The 24,310-nt window shown below is 43.2% G+C and overlaps 1 long non-coding RNA gene across 1 annotated transcript in view; it reads right to left on the minus strand.

Annotated features, from left to right (window-relative positions):
* Positions 1-8,353: 8,353 nt before the first annotated feature.
* LOC112547241 (uncharacterized) overlaps positions 8,354-24,310 on the minus strand; it is a 38,599-nt gene continuing 22,642 nt past the window's right edge. The window contains exons 2-3 of the long non-coding RNA XR_003090986.3: positions 9,782-9,966; positions 8,354-8,514 (exon numbers count right to left, since the gene is read on the minus strand). This is a non-coding gene — a long non-coding RNA (uncharacterized LOC112547241). The remainder of the gene's footprint in view (positions 8,515-9,781; positions 9,967-24,310) is intronic.

A 24,310-nucleotide genomic window follows, 5' to 3' on the forward strand; every position in this document is an offset into this window, starting at 1 on the left:
AAACAGCTATATTGTTTGGGGGGTGGTCCGTAAAATTTTAATAGGTTGGAAAGGGGTCCGTATGCTTGAAAAGGTTGAGAACCACTGGTTTAGATTTACAGAGGACTCTAAAATGTCACTCTGAGGAAAAATGCAGACTACGGAGGGTACGTCTACACAGCAAGCCATTATTTCAAAATGTCAAGCTGGAGGACTTCTTACTCTGACTCATGGTAACCATTATTTTACGAGGAGTAAGGGAAGTCAAAGGAAGAGTGTTCTTCCTTTGACTTCCTGCTATGTAGGCAGCCCAAAAGCCAAATTTAGCTATTTCGATTGATGTAACTGAAGTTGCATAGGTTTAGCTTTAGACATACCCAGGTTGTTGACCAGAACGGCTAGTGTATTATGAGAGATGTGCTTGGTTTTTACTGTGTTTCCTAGGACTGCTAACCCAAATGGGATCTTTCACCAGGGCTTCTGGTGAAAGTTAGTAAATAGCTGGTGACAATTATTCAATTCACAAATGCCATACAGCATGACATGTCATCGGCCTGGACAGCTCATCTATTACTAAATATTTATATTTGTCAAATTCATCAGGAGCACAACCCCCTGAGGAATGGCTGCTTCTCCTTTTGCTAAGCTGTCTGTGACAGAATTTGTCATTTGACTGTCAGGTATTATTGCCTTGTCTTTTTATATTCACTTTGGTCCTTTTTAAGTTTACTAAGCAATCCGTTCAGTGAGGTGACGCCCAGAGAACTCAATGAGCCAGGATCAGGCCTCTTCCTGGCAACTGCAATGGAAAAGATAGCTTTCTCTGAGCGTGGAGCTGTGCTCAACACATTGTGGCTGCGTCTAGATTGGCATGATTTTCCGGAAATGCTTTTAATGGAAAAGTTTTCCGTTAAAAGCATTTTCGGAACAGAGCATCTAGATTGGCACAGACGCTTTTCCGCAAAAGTACTTTTTGCGGAAAAGCGTCCGTGCCAATCTAGACGCGCTTTTCCGCAAAAAAGCCCTGATCGCCATTTTTGAGATCGGGGCTTTTTTGCGGAAAACAAATCTGAGCTGTCTACACTGGCCCTTTTGCGCAAAAGCTTTGCACAAAAGGGACTTTTGCCTGAATGGGAGCAGAATAGTATTTCCGCAAGAAGCACTCATTTCTTACAGTAGGAAGTCAGTGCTTTTGTGGAAATTCAAGTGGCCAGTGTAGACAGCTGGCAAGGTTTTCCGGAAAAGTGGCTGATTTTCCAGAAAAACTGGCCAGTCTAGACACAGTCTGTATGTTTAGAAAAGTCAGAAAATCCAGCACTGCGCATAGAGTGAAAGGGGTGTGTTCTGTTTTGGAGAGGGACATTCCCAGTTTCTGAACCTCCCCTTCGCAGAAAGCACAGTGCTGAGTGTTAGAACACTGGAGCTGGGTGAGATTTTTAGAAATGCTCAGTGTGGGCCTAATTCTGCTCCACTGAAATCAGTGGGATACTGATCACCTTTGAAGTGCTCCCCGCCCCCTCATACACTCTTGAGACTAGAGCCATATAGCATAGCTGAGATCACCTCACTGAGCAATGGATCGTACTAGATTCCTCAGCAGCTGCAGAGGATGAGTGAGCATGGAGTCCCCTGCACCCCTGATCACATACCCTTCTGCAGATGCCACAAACCACTGTAGTCTCTGTGCTGCCTCTGGGGGTAGACATTCCAAAGATGGTAAGGGAGGGCAGGTAAATGGTAGGCCTAGAACGCCAATAGCTCCCCAGCATCAATCACTAGGCCAGTAGTTCTCACATTTTTTGGCCCGTGGCCCACCTGGTTCAATGCAAACCTTTCCATGGACTGCCAGATGCTAATGGAAACTCACCATTACTTACATAGTAACACAGAGGTAGTCGTGTTAGTCTGATCTTGGTAAAACAAAACAAAAAAACAGTTTTGTAGCACTTTAAAGACTAACCAGATGGTTTATTAGGTGATGAGCGTTTGTGGGGCAGACCCACTTCTTCAGATCATATTCTGAAAGAGAATTGGCATGACCATTATATAACAGAGGGATACAATGAAAAAAGTAAACAAATTACAAACTATCAAATCAGCTACATAGAATAGAAAGGGGGGCGAGGGGACAAGGAAGAGACACGGAAGGAGGGAATTGCTTATTGTAAGAGTCAATTAAGTGGCTAATCTAGAGTTACTACGAATATCAAAAGGTGGGGAGGCTGTCTCTGTAATGTATAAGGTAATTATCATCTATATTAAGGCCCATTCACAACATGTCGAATTTTAGCATAAATAAAAGTTCTGAAGTCTTCTATAATCTGGTGTTAAAGTCTCTTTGTAGTAAGAAGCATGTTATCAGGACTTTAAGGGAATGGCCAGTTTTATTTAAGTGCTGGCTGATAGGTTTCTGTGTGTGGAGATTTCTGATGTCTGATCTGTGAGCATTGATTCTCTGGGAAAGTGACTGACCACTTTGTCCAATATACAGCGCAGAGGGACATTGCTGGCACATATCACATTGCTGAATGTACAGGAATATGAGCCCTTGATCATATAACTGACATGGTTAGGTCCAGTGATGGTGTTTCCAGAGTAAATATGTGGACAAAGCTGGCAACAGGGTTGATGCAAGGGTAAATTCCAGGGTTAGTTTTAATGTGGTATGCCCTGTGGTTGTTAGTAAGAATCTTCCTAAGTTTAGGCGGTTGTCTATAGGAGAGTATAGGTCTGTCACCAAGAGCCTCTCGGAGTGTAGTATCCTGTTCCAGTATAGGTTGTAGGTTATTGATAATGTGTTGGAGGGGTTTGAGTTGGGAGCTATAGGTGATGACAAGTGGTGTTCTATTGTTAATTTTCTTGGGCCTATCTAGAAGTAGCTGGTTTCTGGGTATTCGTCTGGCCCTTTCAATCTGTTTTTTTACTTCCCCTGGTGGGTAATTGTGTTTTACAAATGCTTGGTAGAGATCTTGAAGTTTTTGGTTTCTGTCAGTGGGATTGGAGCAGATGCGGTTGTATCTAAGGGCTTGACTATAGATGATGGATTGTATGGTGTGTCCTGGATGGACTTTAACACCAGATTACACACCTTTCTGCAGAAGCCACAAGAAGTGCTACATGACTGCTTTTTTTGTTTTACCATTCATTATATAGTTACTCCTGAGCCATTTTGCCAGTGCTGCAGCTGGAGAGAACAGTTTAATTTAAATTATTAAGCAGATTAAGTGTTTTAACTTTCTCATATTTATTTAAAATGAAGCATGATAAACTAAGTAAAAATATGAATTTATATCCAACACAAAAGGTTTCAATGTTTTCTTTATTGATGGCAGGGGTGGGGAACCTTTTTTGAGACGGGGTACACTGACCCAGAGAAAAATCAATTTGGGACCACACAAGTGAGAAGCAAAAAAACTCCTCCAAAGACTCCCAGCCCTCACTGATCAGGCCCCCAACTGAGACATCTCACTCTCCTGGCACAAGGAGAAGGGATAGGAAACATCCCAAGAGAAAGAAGCAATGATTCCTCCTGGAAAAATCCTACACAACTTTCAGAGAAAATAATACATTTTCTAGAGGACTTTTGGATCAACCTATAGAATTTAATAGGGAACTCCATCCTAGCTGTAAATTCTCTAAGACCTCTCATGAAGCCGCTATAAATATGCTGTCTCTCTATTTAATTCTATAGGTATTTAGCGTCATTGCCATAGATAGCTGTCAAATCTGTAGATCCCTGTTGGTTTAATCCCTATTAATAGCTACATGATTTTCCCATTTGATATTGTGATATCAAAGCATTTGATATTGTGATATTGTGAAAAAAACACACACACACACACAAACACACACACACACGGTAGCTCTCTTCCTAACTGCATACAACATTGCCAAACAAAAATTATGCGACTATCTGGGACCAAAAACAAGACATGAATCTTGTTGGATTACAACAGGGAAAAAAACACCTCATATTATTGTATTTTCCTTCTCATTTTTATTTTAGGTTAAGCAAATTGAGCAGGTGTTAGGATGCAAAAAAAAAAAATGAACTGCTTGGGAGCTTAGTTTGAAACAGAAGTGTTTTCAGAACAATCTATCAGAAAAGAAACTACTGTGACAAATGTGCTCTTATTGCAGTTTTTCAGTTTATATTAAATATTATTATTATTATTCATTTTGGAGGTTGTGAGTAGGGAGTGGTAACACACCTAGGACCTAGGTATTCAGTCCTACAGCCTTAAAATTCTGCAAGGTCTTTTATGAAGGAATTCACCCTGCAGAAAGGAAATGGTGAACTGCAGGAGTGGAATGTGCCAAGACGGCTCCACAGAGCTCCTATCAATACAGCTCTGTCATGATTTGTAAATTTCCTGCTACTTCATTACTGGCACCTTCTGCTAAACTACACAGAGGCTTTGTCAAGCAAAGACCCACTGGCAGCAGAGCAGACCATAAAGCTAATTTAATTTGCAGCCTTATTAGGAGCTGAACCTAAGTGTATAGAAGTAGGACTAGTGCGTGATTCAAATCCTACTGATGCCTCAGTGGAAGACACCCTAGGTTCCACAAGAATGGTGGCTTAGCTCTGACGTCAACTTTCCAAACAAAATCTATTTTGGGGCCGAGATCAAGCATGGGAATTTTTGGTCCAAAAAGAACCTTATTATTTTGGTGGTGTATTGAAATGGTGTTAAAATTACAATTTAAGTTTTAAGGGGTTTCTTGGTCCTGTTTGCAGGTTAGGGATATCTGTAGGAAAGTGTGCAATCTGAGGGTATGTATACACTAACCCGCTAGTGCGAACTAGTGGGGTAATGTATGCATACCGAACGTGCAAATGAAGCCCGGGATTTGAATAGAGGCTACTGCTTCAGAACTTGTTGGAGACCACGACCATACACCATTACCATGAATGGCATATGGTGAGGCTGGTCTGACAAAGTTGGCAGCTGTCCGAGAGGGGGCATGAAACAGCTTTAAGGGGGGGGGTGTAACTCAGCACTCCAACCCTAAAAATTGTTCCAGCACCACTGTACCTTGTCTAGTATCTTCCAATCTTGTCATCTACTAAGGAGCAAATGGGATCGCCTCATGCTCATTAACTTGAGAGGTAGCACTTAAAAATTGGCCTGATTCTATTCTATAGTCTCCTACTCATATTTCCCTTCGGAATAAATCAGAAGTGTGCACAGCTACTTTTGCCCAGATGCTGCCCTTTGTTATTAATTTGTTTTGCAATCTGTTTTTTCATTACTTTGCCAAAGATAGCATATTCTCCTCAACTGTTTGTTTAAAAACCCTTCATGCAAAGCCTAACAAGTGTCTGGTGAATTTTCAACTTTCCTGCCCCAGAGCCCTTAGTACTTTCCCTGGTTCTGTGGATCATTTGTGTCTCTTTATTCACGGAGGGTGGAAATGTGAATGTCACACCTCAACCTCTAGTTTTGTTCCTGGCTGAGTTTGCAGCTGATGATTATTTAGAACAGAGGAATGCTTGAAATGAGTAATTTGGAGTCAGGGCCAAGGGTCCAGCTTTTAACTTGAAACACAACAGTGTTACTATGAAAGATGAGCCCGAAGCAAAACCCCCGACTGGAACTTCACTTTTGGTTACCACAGTTCTGTAATGGGTCAAAATAAAATCATGGATCTTAATACACATACTGTGCAAGTGTGAGGAAGTTCATATGTAGACCTGTATTTTGCAATGTGGGCCTATTTTTGGGGATCAGGTCCTGAGCACTATGTTATGCTGTCCCAAGAGCAAACTGGAGGCTGAAGTCACAACCTGCCTTCTGGTTTCCCTCTTTGTCTTTGAGGGAAATTACTTTGTGTCAGGTCTAAACCAGATGCAGCATACAGGTGTAACTATGACAGCTGGTGAACTGTGGGATCAAAGCCAACACTACCTATGCCTCAAACATTTGAGTAGAATAAGGAAATGCAGCAACTCGACAGAGAAAGACTGTTTTCTAACCAGGAAGAGAGGTTGATAAGGCTTTTTTAAAACAACTAACAAAATCATCGAAAGTACAGGATTTGGTGGTGATGGGAGACTTCATCTACCTAGACATCTGTTGGGGAAATTAACACTGCAAAGCACAGATTATCCAAAAAGTTATTGGAAGGCACCAGAAACAATTTTTACAGAAGGTGGAGAAAATTAATAGGGGAGAGAGAGGCAATTTTAGATTTGATTTGGACAAACAGGGAGGAACTGGTTGAGAATTTGGAAGTAGAAGGCAGCTTGGGTGAAAGGGATCATGCAGTGATAGAGTTCATCATTCTAAGCACTGGTAGGAGGAAGAACAGCAAATAAAAACAATGGATTTCAAGAAGGCAGACTACAGCAAATTCATGAAGCTGGTAGGTAAAATCCCATAGGAAGCAAATCTAAGGAGAATAACAATTGAAGACAGTTGGCAGTTTTTCAAAGATACAGTTTTAAGGGCACAAATGCAAACTTTCCCTCTGTATAGGAAAGTTAGGAAGTATATAGCAAGAGATACCCTGGCTTAACCAGAAGCTCTTAAATGATCTAAAAAAATTTAAAGAGTCCTACAAAAAGTGGAAACTATGTCAAATCACACAAGATGACTGTAAACAAATAACACAAGTATGTAGGGATAAAATTAGAAAGGACAAGGCACAAAACAAGACCAAATTAGCTAGAGACATAAAGGATAGCAAGAAAATATGCTACAAATACATAAGAAGAAAGAGGAAGACCAAGGACAGGGTACTCAATGAGGAATGAAAAACAGGAATAGAAAATGTAGAAAGTGCTTCATGACTTCTTTGTTTTGGTTTTCACCAAGAAGATCAATAGTGATTGAGTGTCCAACATAGTGAATGCCATTGAAAATGAGGTAGAACCAGAGGCTAAAATAGGGAAAGAACTAATAAAAAATTACTGAGATAAATTAGATGTTTTCACGTCACTAAGGCATGATGAAATGCATCCTAGAATACTCAAGGGGCTGACTTAGGAGTTATCATAGCAATTTGGGGGAGGGGGGAATGGGAGAAGAGGAAGGGAGAAGAAAGAAAAGAAACCAGTGTGTTTATATTCATGAAACTGATACATGTGGATATACCTCTTAGACCTTCTTTTACATGAAATTTAGATACGATTATAGCCAGCTAACATATGAACATTTAACATGATTATCCTGTATAATACATACCGTAGCCCAGGAGGTGGGCAATAATTTTTAATGGGAAGCCACTTCAAGAGTTTGGTAAGTGGTCAGGGGATGCTCTCTTATATGTTAATGGAAGAGGTGCAGGTTCTGGGATGAAAGTTGGGTGCAGAAGGGAGCTCGGGGTAGGAAATTGGGGTCCAGGAGGGAGTGCAGGGTTTGGGAAGGGGGTTTGGGTGCAGGAGAGGATTTGGACCTGGGGGGAGAAGTACAGGAGGAGGAGTGCAGGCTCTAAGAGAGGGTTGTGACTGAGGCAGGGGTGCAGGAGAGAGTACGGGGTCTGGGTTGTGACCCTGGACAGGGAGTTAGGGAGAGGGAGAAGGTAGGGTGGCAGGTGTGTGCTCTGTCCAGGAGGCCTTATAACACTAGTATAGTAGGCAGCTCCTGGCCAGCAGCCCAGCGGGACCCTCAGTCAGGCTTCCTGCCTACTGCAGCCTAGTACAACAGTCAGAGTGACCAACTGCTGGGGCCATGTGTGTCCTTGTGCCACACACCCCTTTAGAGGAAGGGGAGATTTCAGTGTGCTGCACATGCCTGTAAGCACAGACCAGGCAGCTCCCATTGGCTAGAATCCAGCCCAGGGTTGCTGCAAAAATTGTGTTTGGGGCAGGGGCGGTGCATGGGAGCCCCATTCCCCATGGGGCATATGGCCTAGAGATGCCCATGGCCCCAGCAGTTGTCCGCTTTGAGCAGCATGCAGGGCACAACAGGCAGGGAGCCTGCCCGAGGGTCCCACTGGGCTGCAGGACATTGGCAGCCCAGGGGATCGGGGTGGGCCCAATCCAAAGGTTTGCTGGGATGGATTTGACCTATGGGCCATATTTTGCCAATGCCCGCCATGGACACAGCAAGGCAAAGAGATGTAATCAGGAGAATCACTTTTGTCCTTAATGTTTTCAAAGCAAATGAAGGCATGTAACGGCTTACAAGACAATTACTACACAAAATGCCCTCTCTCCTTTTCCACCACTCTCTTCTTGAAACAAAGATCACTGGCAATTTCTAATACTGATGCATTTACCTTAGACTTACAAACTGTGTTCAACGGCCCTTTCCAATCTAGCAGTAATTGCAAAGGTCAGTTGAAAAGTACAAAGAAAACAAAGCTCATTAAAAGTGTACTAAGGATGATATTGCAAAATATGGTATATACTTCATTTAATCCTGAACCTTCATATTGATATGGACCTTTGTGATACAGTAGAATTGATCAAACTGTAATCCAGACTGTGGAAAAAAACTAATACTTTGCCATCTCTTCCTCAGTCCATTAATCCCACAGGTCGTCAGCAACGGTTTATGGCGGCTTTATGTCAACAATTATCTCATGCTGAAGGACAAAGCAAATGTTAGGCTATTGATGCGGATTGTGCAAGGACACACATTGTTTAGTGTTTACAAACATCCCATGGTAATGTTAACTTATACATAGCTCAAAGCCCGGATTTCCAATGAGGGAGATGTAAAAGCGTGCAAACGCTATGCACACACAACACCCACAACTTGTCCCAAGATGCTGCTCTGGTTCTGAGACTTAAAATGCCCCATCAGAAATCAAGGGCACCGTTCTCCAGAGTTAAATGCTACTTTTTTTGGTAATGCTTTACAATTCCAAAAGTTCCCAAACAGTGATTTCGTTTACAGACTCTGAATGTAAGTAACTGTCTGCATAGGTGAATTGATTCTCTTTGGGACTTAGCATGTCTGGATCAGTGGGAGTGGGAGCTGGCAGAAGTTCCTCATCCCTTCTCCCTGCTTCTGGCATTTTTTAGGCCAAACCTGCCTAGCAGTGGGCTGAGACCTCTCATACATTCTCTGGAGCTGGCATTTAGGGATTTCTCAATGGAACAGTTCACAGGGCTCCCCTCTCAAGAGCTCCCCTTTGTGGCTGAGGGAATGTCAACAAGCTCCTCTGCTCCAACTAGATCTAGGAGTGCAGGTGTCCCCGATGGCCTTTCTGGTCAGTCACCCTCAAGGAATCATCCACCCTGGGAGCAACCAGACAGCCAACACAGGGTAAGGGACCCTCAGGAGGCAAAGCAACATAGGCATTTCCAATAAAACCAATGCAGACTGAGGGCTATGCCCTACCCTCTGCTTCTGTAAGGTGCGGAGTAAGAACCAAGTGAATTCAGTGCCAAGGGGACCCAGAAGGGAATACAGCTCTTATGTGGCATGCTCCCCATTCCTCCTGACCTCCTGAGTAGGCGCTCTGTGGGGAATCAGGTATGAGGGGTGAGGAAAAGGTAAGGGAAATGGTGTGAATTAAGGCTGACCCTGACAGTCGTACATTACACCATGTTTCTTGATAGCCAATGAGACTCTCTTCCCTGAGAAGAAGTGGGCAGCTGCCACCATGCTGCAGAGCTCCCTTCATAAAAATCAAAATGTGGAAAACTTTTATCTGCTCTAGTCCTGTGAGTGGTATCAGCTCTCAGGGGGGACAATGGATCCTCCTGCAGTACAACCCCCCGCTAGGGGAGAGCACAAAACCAATAGCTGTGGGTGTCCAGTTTTAAACTCCTGATTTCCATGTCAGATAGATGAAAAATGGGATAATCCTGGGAAAAAACAGAGTGTCCAGTCACTTTACTCACCATTGGTCACCGCACAGATACCAAACCTACAAAGGGCTCTACAAGGCTCAGTGGGTGAACGTGCTGCAGAGATGTGTGATGCGCTTGTCTTTAGAAGGGATGCTACCTTCTTGGGGTGGAGAGTGCCCATGCTTGGATCTGTGAGGGCACAATGTGGCCATCAGTCAGGAAATGGAGAGAACCCCCTGTAAGAGAACAGATCAGCAGGCTGTAGTTGTCTGTTGTGTGAAACATGCATTAAAATACTGGCTTTCTTAAAAAGGACAAAGAAAACTGCACCTACACTTGTTTCATGTGGCTGTAAAAGAATGAGATCACGGGCAGAAGAATAGAGCCCACACTAATGACAGTGCCTTTTAACTTGGACTAACCTCTTATTCAGGGAAAGCATGGTCTAGCACTTCGGATCATAGCCTGGGGCTGAAGAAACCATGGTTCAAATCTCTGCTTCCTGTGTGATCCTGGACTAAGGGTTTGTCTAGACAATAAGTGGGCAGCAACCTGGAGTTTAAATCTGCACTAACTGTGTGAGTGGACCTTCATGCTGTGATCTAAAGTGTCCCTTGTGCACATTGACAGCATGGTAGCGGGGCCCACAGGGACAGCCATTAGTGTGAGGTAGGCTAATGGACTGCAGAGTTGCACCCTGGTTTGTCACGCACTAAGTGTTAGTCCAGACAAACTCTGAATCTCTCTGTGCCTTGGCTCTCCTCTGTAAAATGCAACCAACAGCACTTCTAAACTTCCCAGGGGGGTGTTGTGAAGATAAATATACCACAGACTGTGGGGCACTCCGATAATACAGTGATGGGGGCCATATATTTACCACAGATACTGAACTTTGCCTGATTCCTAGTTCAAGAATGCAGACTAGAGGACAGTTTAAACTGCTTTTCCAGATGCAATATTATTGTTGAACTTTACATAACGGTGATGAGGATTTTGAGAGAAATTGCCATTTGTTTCTATGCTGTTCTTTTGAATATATCATTGTGTGGAAAATGTGTAAGATCAAATTTTGTACTGATTTACACCCTGAGTTATTCCAGTGACAGGAAGAAGTTGTCCTGTATTGGTTCATTTCAGTTCTCTGAGGCTAAGTGGCTTGGACATATTTTGTTCCTCCTGCCATCCCTTCTAATTGATAATTTAGGCTGTAATGCTGAAGAATAATGAAAATAGATGTGATTTTTCTCCCACATTCAATTTTCTTAGCCAGTAACTTGGGAAATAGCAAGTAAAAATCTGCCTCAGATTACATTGGTGCAACATCATTAAGACCCCAAAAGTTCTAGGGGCACCTGGTTTTATTTTTTATTTTTTTTGAAGGTGCTGTAGTTTGGAAACAATCATTATTAATGAGAAGTTTTTGGAACAAAGAAATTGTTCCCTATGTGCTGGCAAATTTGTCTCTGTCCTACTTACAGCATAAAATCCTAGAACTATACAAATATGGATCTGGAAGAGACCTCAAGAGGGTCCATCGGCTCATCGTGAGGCAGGACCGAATAAACATAGACCACCTTTCTGACAGCTGGGACTAGTTTTTTATAATATTTACAAGAGCGCTTTAGAATCTTGGATAGGTTTTTGTCCTCCTCTCTGTAACGCTAAGAACAGAAGATGGTTATTTTCTCTAAACAAGAGATTCTGCTAAGCTGTTTGCAAAGCTGTGTGGCATGTTAAAATAATTCTTTCCTCTCTATCAACACACAGCTACTGCAGAGTCTACAGAATTAAAAGGATAAGGCAGTTTCTCTAACTAAAAAGAAAACTTGAGACTGCACTTTCCTGCATAATTGCTGTGCCAAAAGAAAATGAATGAAACCACGTGTTAAAAAAACACCCTAAGAATAAATTAAAAATTATTTGTTCAAGTCTTTCATTGTTCCCCCCATGCACAACTCAGAGAAAGATCAGTTTATTTTCAAATGTTCAGATTTTGCTTCTATTGATAAACACAGACTGACAAAGCCTCGTGTAGACACAGTGTACACTAGCAGGTGTAGGAACACCATCTTCCTAAACAGGCTGAGGAAAGACTTTGACAGGCCTCCTGGGCCTAGCTCTGGGCTCCCTGGAAGGGGTGGGGCTGGGAGTTAGCCTCCCCTAGCCAGCCATTCAGTGCCCCCGGGGTGCATCATCTGTGGCAATGGTGCTATTTAAAGGGCTTGGGGCTCCAGCTACTGCCGAATGGCTGTGTAGGCCGGGAGCACTAGGCCCTTTTAAATTGCTTGTCCTTGGGGCAGCTGCCTCCCTTGTCCCTCCAACCACCAGCAGCCCTGTTCATAAACAACATTAGAAGTACTCTTTGACCTGGTCTACACAAGGATTTTTCATCAGTATAGCTACGTTTCTCTGGGATGTGAAAAAAATCCATGCCCCAAGAGATGTAACCGTACCGATCTAATGCTCGGAGTAGACAGCTTGGGTACATCTAAACTACATGGCTCCGTCGACGGAGTCATGTAGATTTGTTTGTTTGGCAAAGAGAAATGAAGCCGCGATTTAAATAATCGCGGCTTCATTTAAATTTAAATGGCTGCCCTGCTCTGCCGATCAGCTGTTTGTCAGCAGATCGGGGCAGTCTGGACGCTCCCCTGCCGACATGAAAGCCCTTCATCGACCTCCCCGGTAAACCTCATCGTATGAGGCATAACAGGGAGGTCGATAAAGGGCTTTCAGGTCGGTGCGGGAGCGTCCAGACTAGCGCACTGAGCCGACAAACAGCTGATCAGCTGTTTGTTGGCTCAGCACGGCAGCCATTTATATTTAAATGAAGCCGCGATTATTTAAATCGCGGCTTCATTTCCCTTTGCCAATCAGCCTAATCTACATGGCTCCATCGATGGAGCCATGTAGTTTAGACACACACCCTTAGTCTGATGGAGGAATTCTTCTGTTGGCCTAGCGACTGCCTCTCTTCCCCTATTTTATCAAACCCAAGGCCGTGTCCAGACTCAGGGTTTTTTTCGGGAAAAGTAGCCTTTTCCCGAAAAAACTTCCCCTGCGTCCAGACTCAAGCCGCGTTCTTTCGAAATTATTTCGAAAGAACGCGGCTTTTCTTTCGATGGCGGTAAACCTCGTTTCATGAGGAAGAACGCCTTCCTTCGAAAGTTCCTCTTTCGAAAGAAGGCGTTCTTCAATGTAAAGAGGCCGTCTTCGAAAGAGAGCATCCAGACTCGCTGGGTGCTCTCTTTCGAAAAAGCGGATTTCTCTTTTGAAAGATCCGCCTGCAGTCTAGATGCGATCTTTCGAAGGAGGCTCTTTCGAAAGATGCTTTCGAAAGAGGCTCTTTCGAAAGAAGCCTGCAGTCTAGACATAGCCCTAGAGGAAACCACAAACTCATTGAGGGTATGTCTACACTAGCCCCCTAGTTCTAACTAGGGAGGCTAATGAGGGCGACCAAAATTGCAAATGAAGCGCGGGATTTAAATATCTCACGCTTCATTAGCATGTTCCCAGGTGGTTGCCATTTTGGAAATTGACTAGCCTGGAATAACTGTGCGCGTCTACACGCGGCAGTGAAACGGGCGTTCGAAGTAAAGCCCTTAATTCGAATTAGCTGTTAAACCTCACTATAGGAGGAATAACAGCTAATTCGAGTGAGGGCTTTACTTCGAACTCCCGTTTCACTGCCGCGTGTAGACGCAGGCAGTTGTTCCGGACTAGTCAACTTCCAAAATGGCGACCGCCCAGGAACATGCTAATGAAGCGTGAGATATTTAAATCCTGGACTTCATTTGCAATTTTGGTCACCCTCGTTAGCCTCCCTAGTTCGAACTAGGGGGCTAGTGTAGACGTACCCTTAGAGAGAAAAATGCTTTGATGGGGGTAGTGGTTACTATTGTGACTCTTTCCCTGGATTCTTCTCTCCTAGGGTGTGTCTTGACTACATGCCTCCTTCGACGGAGGCATGTAGATTAGCCAGATTGGAAGAGGGAAATGAAGCCGCGATTAAAATAATCGCGGCTTCATTTAAATTTAAATGGCTGCCCCGATCTGCCGATCAGCTGTTTGTCGGCAGATCGGGGGAGTCTGGACGCGATGCGCCGACAAAGAAGCCTTTCTTCATCAGCACAGGTAAACCTGGTTTCACGAGGCTTACCTGTGCCGATGAAGAAAGGCTTCTTTGTCGGCGCATCGCGTCCAGACTCCCCGATCTGCCGACAAACAGCTGATCGGCAGATCGGGGCAGCCATTTAAATTTAAATGAAGCCGCGATTATTTTAATCGCGGCTTCATTTCCCTCTTCCGATCTGGCTAATCTACATGCCTCCGTCGAAGGAGGCATGTAGTCTAGACACACCCTTACTGACATTACACTTATGTAACTCCACAGACTTCAACCAGCATGAAAGGACTGATTTATGCCAGCGTAAGAGGACAATAATGTTTACCATTAGGTTGTGAGCCATTTAAGAAAGGGGCTGTGAGAATGCCTGATTCTCCACTGCCTGTATATTACATAATGATTTACACCTGGGCAGAGAGAGTGCAAAGTGGGCAGTATCACATACTCCCATTGTGATTATGTAGTCGTGCAGTATATCAGCTTTGCATAGCTGTGACTACACAAAGTGCAAAGCAATAGAAGGTTGTGCCCTTTGTGAAGTATTTCTAATGCATGTGTAGGGTGCCTATATGCTACTTAAATGCATAACAACAAAATGTAATGAATCCTGTAGTGTGATACATGCAGGCAGTTAGCAAATACCAGACATAGTGAGATTTTTAACATCTGAGAAAAGAAATCTGCTGCCACCAGATTCACAAGCAACTCCTGGACAAGAACAGACACAAAGTAGGATTAATAACCTCGGGACCAAATCTGCAATCGTTTATGATGAGGAGTAGTGCTTACTCCATGAGTTATTCCATTGCAGGCAAGGTGACTTTGCTTAGCTAACTCTGCCAACCCAATGAGGTCAGTAAAATACCTCTGCGAGCATGGTCTTTGAAGCACTAACATTTTTTTTTTTACTCATTGCAATTTCAAACATTTGTAGTTGCAGAAGTGATCCAGTTTCTTATTCCAGCTGATCATCTAGGAGTTAGTGCTTTGTTGTTTGTTTCTTTCCATTTTTATTTTCTTTAGTAGCTCTAAATTGTCTCGTTACCTTAAACAAGTCAATATTCTTTTCAGAGTAAAGCAATTTAGCCAGAAAAGAATGCAGGGCCTCTGTAGGAAGATTCATTGGAGGGCACTAAACAGCAGCAAATCTCTCTGAGTCTTCCCTGATCATTCTGCCACAGGCAGGGCCAGATTAAGGGGGGGGTCTAGCTGGGCAGCTGCCTGGGGTGCCAACCGATGGGGGGGCGCCTGATGGCAGCTGTAAGGGGTGCCACACGGCCGGGCATACGGCGTCCCTTAGAGCTGCAATCAGGTGCCGCGCACCCAGGGTCAGGGGCTGCGCAGTGCCCCTTAGAGCCGCCATCAGGTGCCGCATGCCTGATTGCAGCTGTAAGGTGCGCAGCGCGCCGGGGAGCGGGGCCACGCATGCGCTGTGCACCCAGGGGCAGAGCCATGCTTGCGTCGTATGCCCGCTACCCGGGGCGCAGGAATGGCTCGAGCTGGCCATGGCCACAGGGCAGAATTTGCCCTTCACAGAACAGGCCACAGAGCCTCGAGACCCTCTCAAATTTTCTGATGACTTAGCTGCTAGAGCCACGGAGGGTCTACATGCTTCCTTTGGGCCTCCAGCCATGTGGCTTCAATGGAGCTATGCTAATAAGTCTCCTACAGCCAGTGGCTTCCCCAAGCATCCGCAATGAAGCAGATCTATTAGCTTCCCACCCTGACCTTTACAGGAGTATGATCTTTCCATCCTGACCCAGTAGGAATATGGTCTCTTTGAGCCATCACCACTACCTTACCCTCCTGACCCACATAGCCCCACTGAAGCCATGTTGCTGGAGGCCCAGAGAGAGCACACAGGACCTCCACTATGACCTCCCATGAACCTCCAGCTCCCATGAAGTCAACTGGTTTCAAGAGGAATTGGACTCGGTCCTTGCCCAGCATCTCTTCTTTCGTTAGTAATGGTGGAGCAGAATGCTGGCGAAAGAATGAACCAGTAGATCACACATAATGAGAAAATAAAATACAGATATCTGTATGCCACAGAGAGTTCCTTAGTTGTAGCAGTCCTGCCTTTGCTGCCTGTGTTCATTGGCACAATTTGAGCTGAGGCAGAGATGAATAACATGTCTCAGGAAATCTATTTAAGCCTACTGAACGATTGCCTATTAATGTTCAGTAATCAAAGCCCTCAGCCCATCAGAATGGCATTCTTTATACAATTGCTGTGTGCGGTATCAATCAACTATTCTTAAAAGTGTTTCAAGTTCTAGTCTCATTCCCATTGTGCACAGACTGGGAACCATTTATTATTATCCTCAGTACCATTTAGCACTATTTGTATTTTTCCTACATGCCACTGGCAAATCTACTACATTCCTCTCAATTGGATTCCGAAGCTATTAAGATGGAGAAAAGCTTATTCATGCCCCAGGCACCATAGCATAAAAAAATGCATTCTGGGCCAGACCTACAGTCCTCATGAGCTGCTCCCATGGCACAAAGGACTGGAAAGCTGCCCTGAGGTATCCAACCACAGCTTCACTGGAAGGAAGGAGCCCAGCCTGAGTGTCTTCTGCTCCAGTGATCCCCAATTGCATAACGACCTCTAGTAATGCACTATTACCAACTGGCCTAAGTCAGGCTGTCTATGAGGCTGCTGTAACTTATGCCAGAGAAAGAATTTGAAATCAATGGGAGTTAGGTACCTAGCAGGATTTCCATAAACATCTGAGTGCCTGTCTAAACACCTTTAAATAAAGCTGGTCCTCTGTGCCCATGCCACCTTGACACAATGCAGGGAATACCTTACCTACTTCCTCAGACTGCAGTTACTGCCTCTCCCTCCCCCACAACAGCACAACCATGTTGCAATACATAACCTTCCGTAGACTCAGATACTTGCTTCCTGCCAATGGGTCTCCCAACCACTTTACCCATTCCCTGGAGTCTTGATACAATTCTAAAACTCCCACTCCTCTTCCCTTCTGTGGGTTGGCTCTGTCTTGTCACTAGCTGCGCTATTTGTCATCAGGGTCTGCTGAACAACAAAGGCAAAAAATATGGTACTGTTCAGAGCAGAAGGACACTGCAGAGATAGGCCACAGTATTAGAAAACACAAAAGGGATTTTTTATTGTGGATTTCGCACTCTCTCACACACACTAGGTTCTAGCTCACAGAATGAAGAATTCAGGCACAGCATTCAGGCACAGAGTTACCAGACAGGGTCTGTCTGAGTCTGGGCCTGGATTCAACAATCATGGCGGAGTCTTGCTACATCTCTCCCCCATTTGAACTAACTTTACATATAAATAAAACATATTTGAAGTAGTAAGTATATTCCAACAGCAGATGAACTGAAAGGACCTTGTCACGGTCTCTGTGGAGTCAGTGAGCATACTCTTTTCAATCAGTCATCACGCAGAGAGATATAGCAGCATGCATGTGGATGGACATCCCTTGCCTGTTCCTCAGTTAAACTAATGGAGCTACTGTAACTGAGTAGTTGTTCCCCATCCCCCTACTTTCACAATGTAATACAGTTTAAAGTTGCTTACATACATTAGCAGCTAATGCTGCACTTTGCAATGGTATCTTCAAAATACAATCAATTTCCTATTAATCTAACCCATTACTAACACTGACTATGTGGAACAATCAATCACTTTTAATTATTAATCCAAGAGCTCTCTGAAACAACAGAGAGATATATGGGATCTCTTACCCTATGAACAGCTAAGGCTAAGACATGCAAAAACCAACAGTATGATAACAATAATCACAGCTATATGATTAATCTCATCTAACCGCGCTTGTGTTGTGAGAGGGTTTTGTGCAGTTGTATTTCTTTTTTTTAAATGTTTGTCTCACCATGATTCCACACAGACTTTTATTTTTTTAAATGGGTTAAAAGGCCCACTTACAGGAAATGAAGACAACATGTGTTATTCTGCTGTGTGAGGATCATCACAAGACTCCTACTCTTCAAGTGTCCAATGGTGGCTGGGCATATTGCAATTGTGATGTGCCTGTGGTCACGTTGGGAAAATGGTAGAAGGTTTTGTTCCTCAAGCTCTCCTTGCCAATTCAAACTACAAGCACTAACGGTGTGTGTGTCTGCATAGTGCTGCATAAAACACATACCATCATCTTATAACAAAAAAAAGTTAGCCAGCCCAATAAATGAATCCATACTGAAGTATGCTCTTTTGGCAAATGTGGTGAAGTTCTTTCGCTTTGGATTGTATTATGCAGGTGATCCTAATGGCCCCTGCTGGCCTTAAAAACATATGAATCTATAAAATATGAACAGTGTATACATCTTCTTCCCATCTCCCACCCCACATTTCACAATTTGAAACTTTTCAACCAGCTCTATTTTCCATTTTCATCACACAGAGCTGCATTTATCACTTTGCACAGAATGCCACAAGAAGCGACCAGACCAGCCACAGACAAGGGAAAACAACCTATGAGCATTTTCACGGGAATTAAAGCCTGACAATTACATGTGGACTGATGATCAGTTACAGATTTTATCGTATTTACAAGCTGATTCATAACCATCAGATCAAAATACAATCACCAACATTTATCAAGTTAATTTTTTAATAAACACATCTAAGTACAGCAATTAATTATCTGAAATACAGAAAGCAGTAAATATGAAAGTGAAAGGGCTGCCAACCATTTAGACACTTAAAAGCGGTGGTTCAAACTGTAATAATAATCCAGATAACAAGTCAACTGGTCTTGATTTGTGGAATCAGCTAATGAAGGATTTTCACAGGAGTTTCCTGCTCAGTGTGAAAATCTGCTTGCAGAAAAAGGTTAAACAGGACACACTTTATGTCAGCACTTTATGTCTTTTACAAGCTCTGTCTTGTAAACAGACAATGAAGACTTCAAGGTGAACCTTGGTCCCTTGGAAATGAATGGCAAACTTTCACTGAGTTCTGTAGGACCAGGATTTCACGTTACTAGCTACACACATTAGGCTAGATTCGAATTAGGACTGTGAATGGTTAAAGGTGATGCATACCAGTTACGGTTAACTAACCTGTCTGGGCTAAATCAGCCAAGGCCAGCCAAGCTGGAACACCCCCCCCCCCCAACTTGCTGCGTGGTACAGTGGGCCCAGCCTGGACTGAACAGCCCTCGACCACAGTGGGCCCGGCCTGGCCAACGCAGCCTGCTGTACCATGGGTTGGGAATGCTCCAGTCTGGCCGGCCTGCTGCGCCATGCTGCGGGCAGGCAGCGCTCCAGCCTACCAGGGCTGGACTGGCCCACTGCCAGTCCCAGATTAAGCATTTAACCAGTTAAACATAATGTTACCTGGTTAACTGATTAATCTGGATTTTACATCCTTAATTCAGATACCAGGTACATTGGCGTGCATTCAGAGATGCACTCGCCTAGACTCATGGCTAGTCACAGCAAGAGGAATATTCAGATGATGTCGGACAGCTCTCAGTAGGGGGGGTGATGTTTATTTATTTCATGATTGAAGAACTGATGGAAAGTCCATGGAATTTTTCTTTTTCAACATTGTAGTCTCCCCCTTGGCAGAGCTGCCTTGAAAACACTCTGGTCCTGGACATCAAGTTTATAGTCTGTTGTGCAGAAACAATTAAGGCAGGTTTTTACAAAACTTTGCTTGTACATAATGCATGCTGCAGCCCTGGAGGGCCATCACACCTTGTGTGCAAAATGAGATAGAAGCTTTATAGCATTACTTGCTGCTTGCTACTTTTATGACAGCATATATATTGTGAAATAGAGCCATCTCTTGCTAATGTAGCTCATGAAACAAACAACCTTCTTATTCAACCTAAATTGTTAGTTCTCTTGGACAGAGACTGTCTTCCAGTAACCTTGGGTAATGATGACACAATTTTAAGAACAGCTGCTTTGGGTAACAATGTATCTCAGTGCATAGGACTGAACTGGTAGTTAGGAGACTTGGATATTATTCCCAGCTCTGGTAGTGGCTTGCTCTATTACCTTGAGCAAGTCATGGCATCTCTCTACCTCAGTTTTGTCATTTGTAAAATAGGATTGTGAGAATTACCACCTTTGAAAAGTGCTTTCAGATCTGCACATAAAAATGCTATATATAACAGCTAAGCATTATTATTTTTTCATTTTACTAAGTGGGTATCACATTGGATAGCAACAACACAGCTTGGTGAAGTGGGAATTTAGGCGATTTGGGAGTAAACACTTTGATGACTTAATAAAACGTGTTTTTCCCCTCCATTTTTACTTTGATTTTATTTTGCATGTTGTTTGTGTTTGATATAGCAAAATCCTAAGGATTAGATTGTGACTGGCCTTTGCATAGATGTGCAATGGAGGAAGCATGTCAAAAGCAGTCCTGACAAGAGCCCATCACAACCACAGACCTAGAGTACAGGAAGAAAGCATCAAAACTGAATGAAAATTGGGAGGGGTGGAAAGAGACTAATTCTGATCATTTGCACAGCTGAGATTCTGTTATGAGCCTTTCTTGCAGCAGAGGAGTTTTAGTTTTAACTTTCCTGGTTTAGTTGTTTTTTGCTAAATATCTGTCACAAGGGAGACATCTGATTTAAAAACAAAATCAGTCAGGCAATCAAGGAAAGAATATGACTTACAGCTATAGGATACCATTAGGAAAGACTGCCCTATGTAAACAATATATTTCTCATACATTGGACACTTTACACAACATATTTTTTTTTATTATTTTGTATAGGGCTATAAAATGTGGATATAGTTCAAAAGGACAATATTCAGGGCCAGATTGTGAACTGGAGTAAATCAACATACTGCCATGACTTCAATGGAGCTATGCAAATGTACATCAGCTGAGACTCCCCCTGGCCTCAAGAATCTGTTAATGGCCTTGGGAACCAGATAAGCTTTGAGACACAGTCAGTATTTCACCTTCCTCTAGAGAGAAGGTAGTTGTTTGGCTTTTTCTTCTTCCCAACCCTTAACATTTCCATTGCAACGATTAAAATCTTGGTTTTTCCAGAGTGTTCTTACTTCGTGTAGCCCAGGGGTGTTAACCCAACTATCAGAACTATGTGTGCAATAATTTATGTCCTTTTCCTCATGCTGATGCATGTAGAAACAACTCTTACTATTCTTCAGAGGACAATTGACTGTCTACTAGTATTATTATTGGGTTTGCTCTTAGGTATTTCCAGAGGGCCATTAAGGATGCCAAATATCTATTATTTTACATTGCCCCTGCTTCTGCCTATTCCAATAACATTTGAAATGTATTCAGAGAAACACTTTGTGCTTTATTATTTAAATTTTATTTCCCTCATACACACATTACAGACAATATTATCCATGTGCCACCTACATTGTCAGTTCCTCCACAAAATACAGTTTTATGTGGAAAACAGTTGGTCAGGAGTAAAAACACCATATAAGCCATTTTTAAAATGATACAGCTGACACGGTTTTCAGGGTTAAATCTATCTTTGACAAACAAAGATCTTGGCCTCTTGAAGGGCACCTGCATAATGTTTCAAGATGTCTCCGACACCTCTCTCAGGATTTCTCTCCCTCCACTAGACCAAGGGTTCAGGCTTGCAGTCCATCTGCACCCCACTGAAATTTCCTCACGGCTCTGTCCAAGGTTTTGCATCTGTGGTTTGCACTCTTTTCTGGGGTTACAATAGTGTACACCAGTTACCAACCAGCCTCCACAAAGGAAAGCACATTTATTCCTAGGTCAAAAGCAGAGAAAACATTCTAAAATACTAAAGGGTTCTACACAACTATTAAACATGCCAGAAATTGCCTATCCTTTGGGGCCCTGGTAGGCCTAAGTCCTTCCAACACTTGGAAACCTCCTTGGACCAGAAATCATATCACATCTCTGAATCTAAAGGAAGGCTCTGAGTCTGTTTAAATTCAATTTTGTATACGAAAAGTCCCCCAGACTCCTGAAAACAAGTAAAATCAGTCCCTTCCCCTATTCCCCAGTAGGTCAAGCTTCAAAGACTAGCTATCCAGATAGCCAATCTTGGGATTTTTGCATTAATTATCCTTTGGTGATTCAAGGAACACAGAAATACACACAGCCCTCTGGATCAACACAGGTTATGGATGTTCTACAGGCTGCTGTTGAAGATATGTTTGTGTTCATCGTATCTGTCACAATACTAGCCACCACTATTGGATCAGTGCTTTGTGTTTGGTTAATATGTGCAGAGATTTTCAAAGCTGACTAATAGGACTTGGACTCCCAGTTTGCATTCAGATGACTAGGAATTGAATGTCCAAATCCTTTCACCTGCTTTAAAATCTCAGCCTACAAGTAAATAAGTTTGTTCCTTCCAGTGGAAATGGGAAACTCGCTGAGCCAAAGCACATTCAGAATAGGATTTCAGGGGCTGGAGCCAGCAGCATGTCTATAGGGATGGTGGTGTATTGCCTCCTCATGTTGCCACCCCAAATGAAATATCAGCTATTGGAGAGGTACAATGCAGGCCTGTCCTTAGGATGTATGGGGTCCTAGGCAGAACTATTAAACTGATGCCCCCAGGCCCAATGGCAGCCAGAGGGGAGGGAGAGAAGAGGATCATGATTTTGGGGGGGATGTGATTTTTATAAACTTCAACAACATTCTAATGAAATATTTTAAAAGCAAATTGTAAACTAAGGTTCTGTAGACTAACACAATACATTTAGAAACTGACAAAATGTATCTGGGATTGGCAAATGTCTGCTGAAGGGCTTCATGACCTGGCTCTTCCATAGGTTCAGTTCTGCTAGTCGGTCTGGCAGGCGTTTTCCTTTTTAAGTTAACTAGATCCTCTCCGGAAGAAGCAGAGCTACAGAACAGGATAGGAAGAGGTGGATGGGTGGACATTAAGACCCAGCAGTGCCCCAAATTTTCGGGTGCCCTACATAGCTGTGAATTCTGTGTATGGGTAAGAATGGCCCTTGCTGTGCTAACCTGAGCAGTTGGGGGTTTTACAATTTTGCCACTGCCCACTTATTTGTGTAGGAGTGGAAATAGCAGCCCCCTGGCAGCTATCCTGTTCCCTGTCCCCTTGTACACACCAGCAATGCAGATAGCTTGTGTAGAGACATAAAAGGGACAGCTTCACAGGCACAAAAGATGACTCCTAATAACTTAAGCCTTTTCAGTTCTGCACAGAAAGATGCCTATAGCTATACCCACTAGCCTGTTGTTGAACACCTGAGCATACCTGTGTCTTACATTCTCCATTGTAAAAAAAAGTTCTGACATCATCGGACATCAAGCTATGTGAGCACTGACCAGTTATTTCCGACAGTAAGCTCAAGGAAGACACCCTCCTTCAGCTGTCTTCCTTTTCCTTTCAGAGCTTTTTGGTCACTAATTGCAAGTTAAAGGTTTGTGAATTGCAGAAGATCTAACTATTACTGGAAAGGAGTGCATTCCATGTTCTTTCCACAGAAACAGGTAGTTGGTCAGAGCCTGCGTTTGAATATCCACCCACAATCTCCACTGCAGTCTATTAAAAATCGAAGCTTTGATAATATGCAGTTGATTGCATTAAAAAAGTGGATGAATCTTCCATTTGATGGGGTGACACCCAAGCTTGTTGCTGTCTCTGAAGTATTTGGATTCTCAGGATTAAATATAACCTTCATGCTGCGGATATGAGCACTGCTAATCACTGTAATACCTTTGGACACTTTGGGCCAAATACCCAGTTGGTATACATAAACATAGCTCCATTAACTTCAGTGGTATTTTATTCACTCATTTTCACCAGATAAGAATGTGGCCATTTTTAAGACCATGGTGATTGTTTGGTAAAAAGTAGGTGGTAATACAAGTCATAATAAAGGCCTGTTGCAGTGTTAGGTAGAAAATGAACTGTGCAAAATTGGTGGCATAGGATCTTTCTTGTTATCTGGCTGTGGCACAGACCGTCAGACAATTCTCTAAGGGAACATCTATGCAGCAAGGCTAAAATCAAATTAAGCTATGCAACTTGAGCTACATCAACAGCGTAGCTGAAGTCTAAATGGCTTAATTCAGCTTTTGGTGCTGTCAACACAGCAGGAAGTTGAAGGGCTTTCACTCTTCCTTCGACTTCCCTTACTCCTTGTAAAATGAGGGTTACAGGAGTCAGAGTAAGAAGACCTCCAGCTCGACATTATTTTGAAATAAAGGCTTGTAGTGTAGACATGCTCTTTTTTATTTTGGAATAACATCAGTTATTCCAAAATAACTCTGCTGTGTAGACGTACCCTTAGTCTTGAAATGTTTTGAACTAATTGTGAGCATAAGATGAGGTGAAATGTAATGGCCTCTGACATCCAGGAGGCTAAACTAGATCATCTGAACACTTCCAAAAGTATGAATAAATGCCTGCAGCTGGTTTCAGGTAAGACAATGAGGGTCTCAGGTAATTTCAGTCTGTAATTTCAGACAATGAGGAGAA

The sequence above is a fragment of the Pelodiscus sinensis genome, chromosome 2 (genome assembly GCF_052426305.1).
Source record: "Pelodiscus sinensis isolate ZL-2025 chromosome 2, ASM5242630v1, whole genome shotgun sequence".
Classification (NCBI taxonomy): Eukaryota; Metazoa; Chordata; order Testudines; family Trionychidae; genus Pelodiscus; species Pelodiscus sinensis.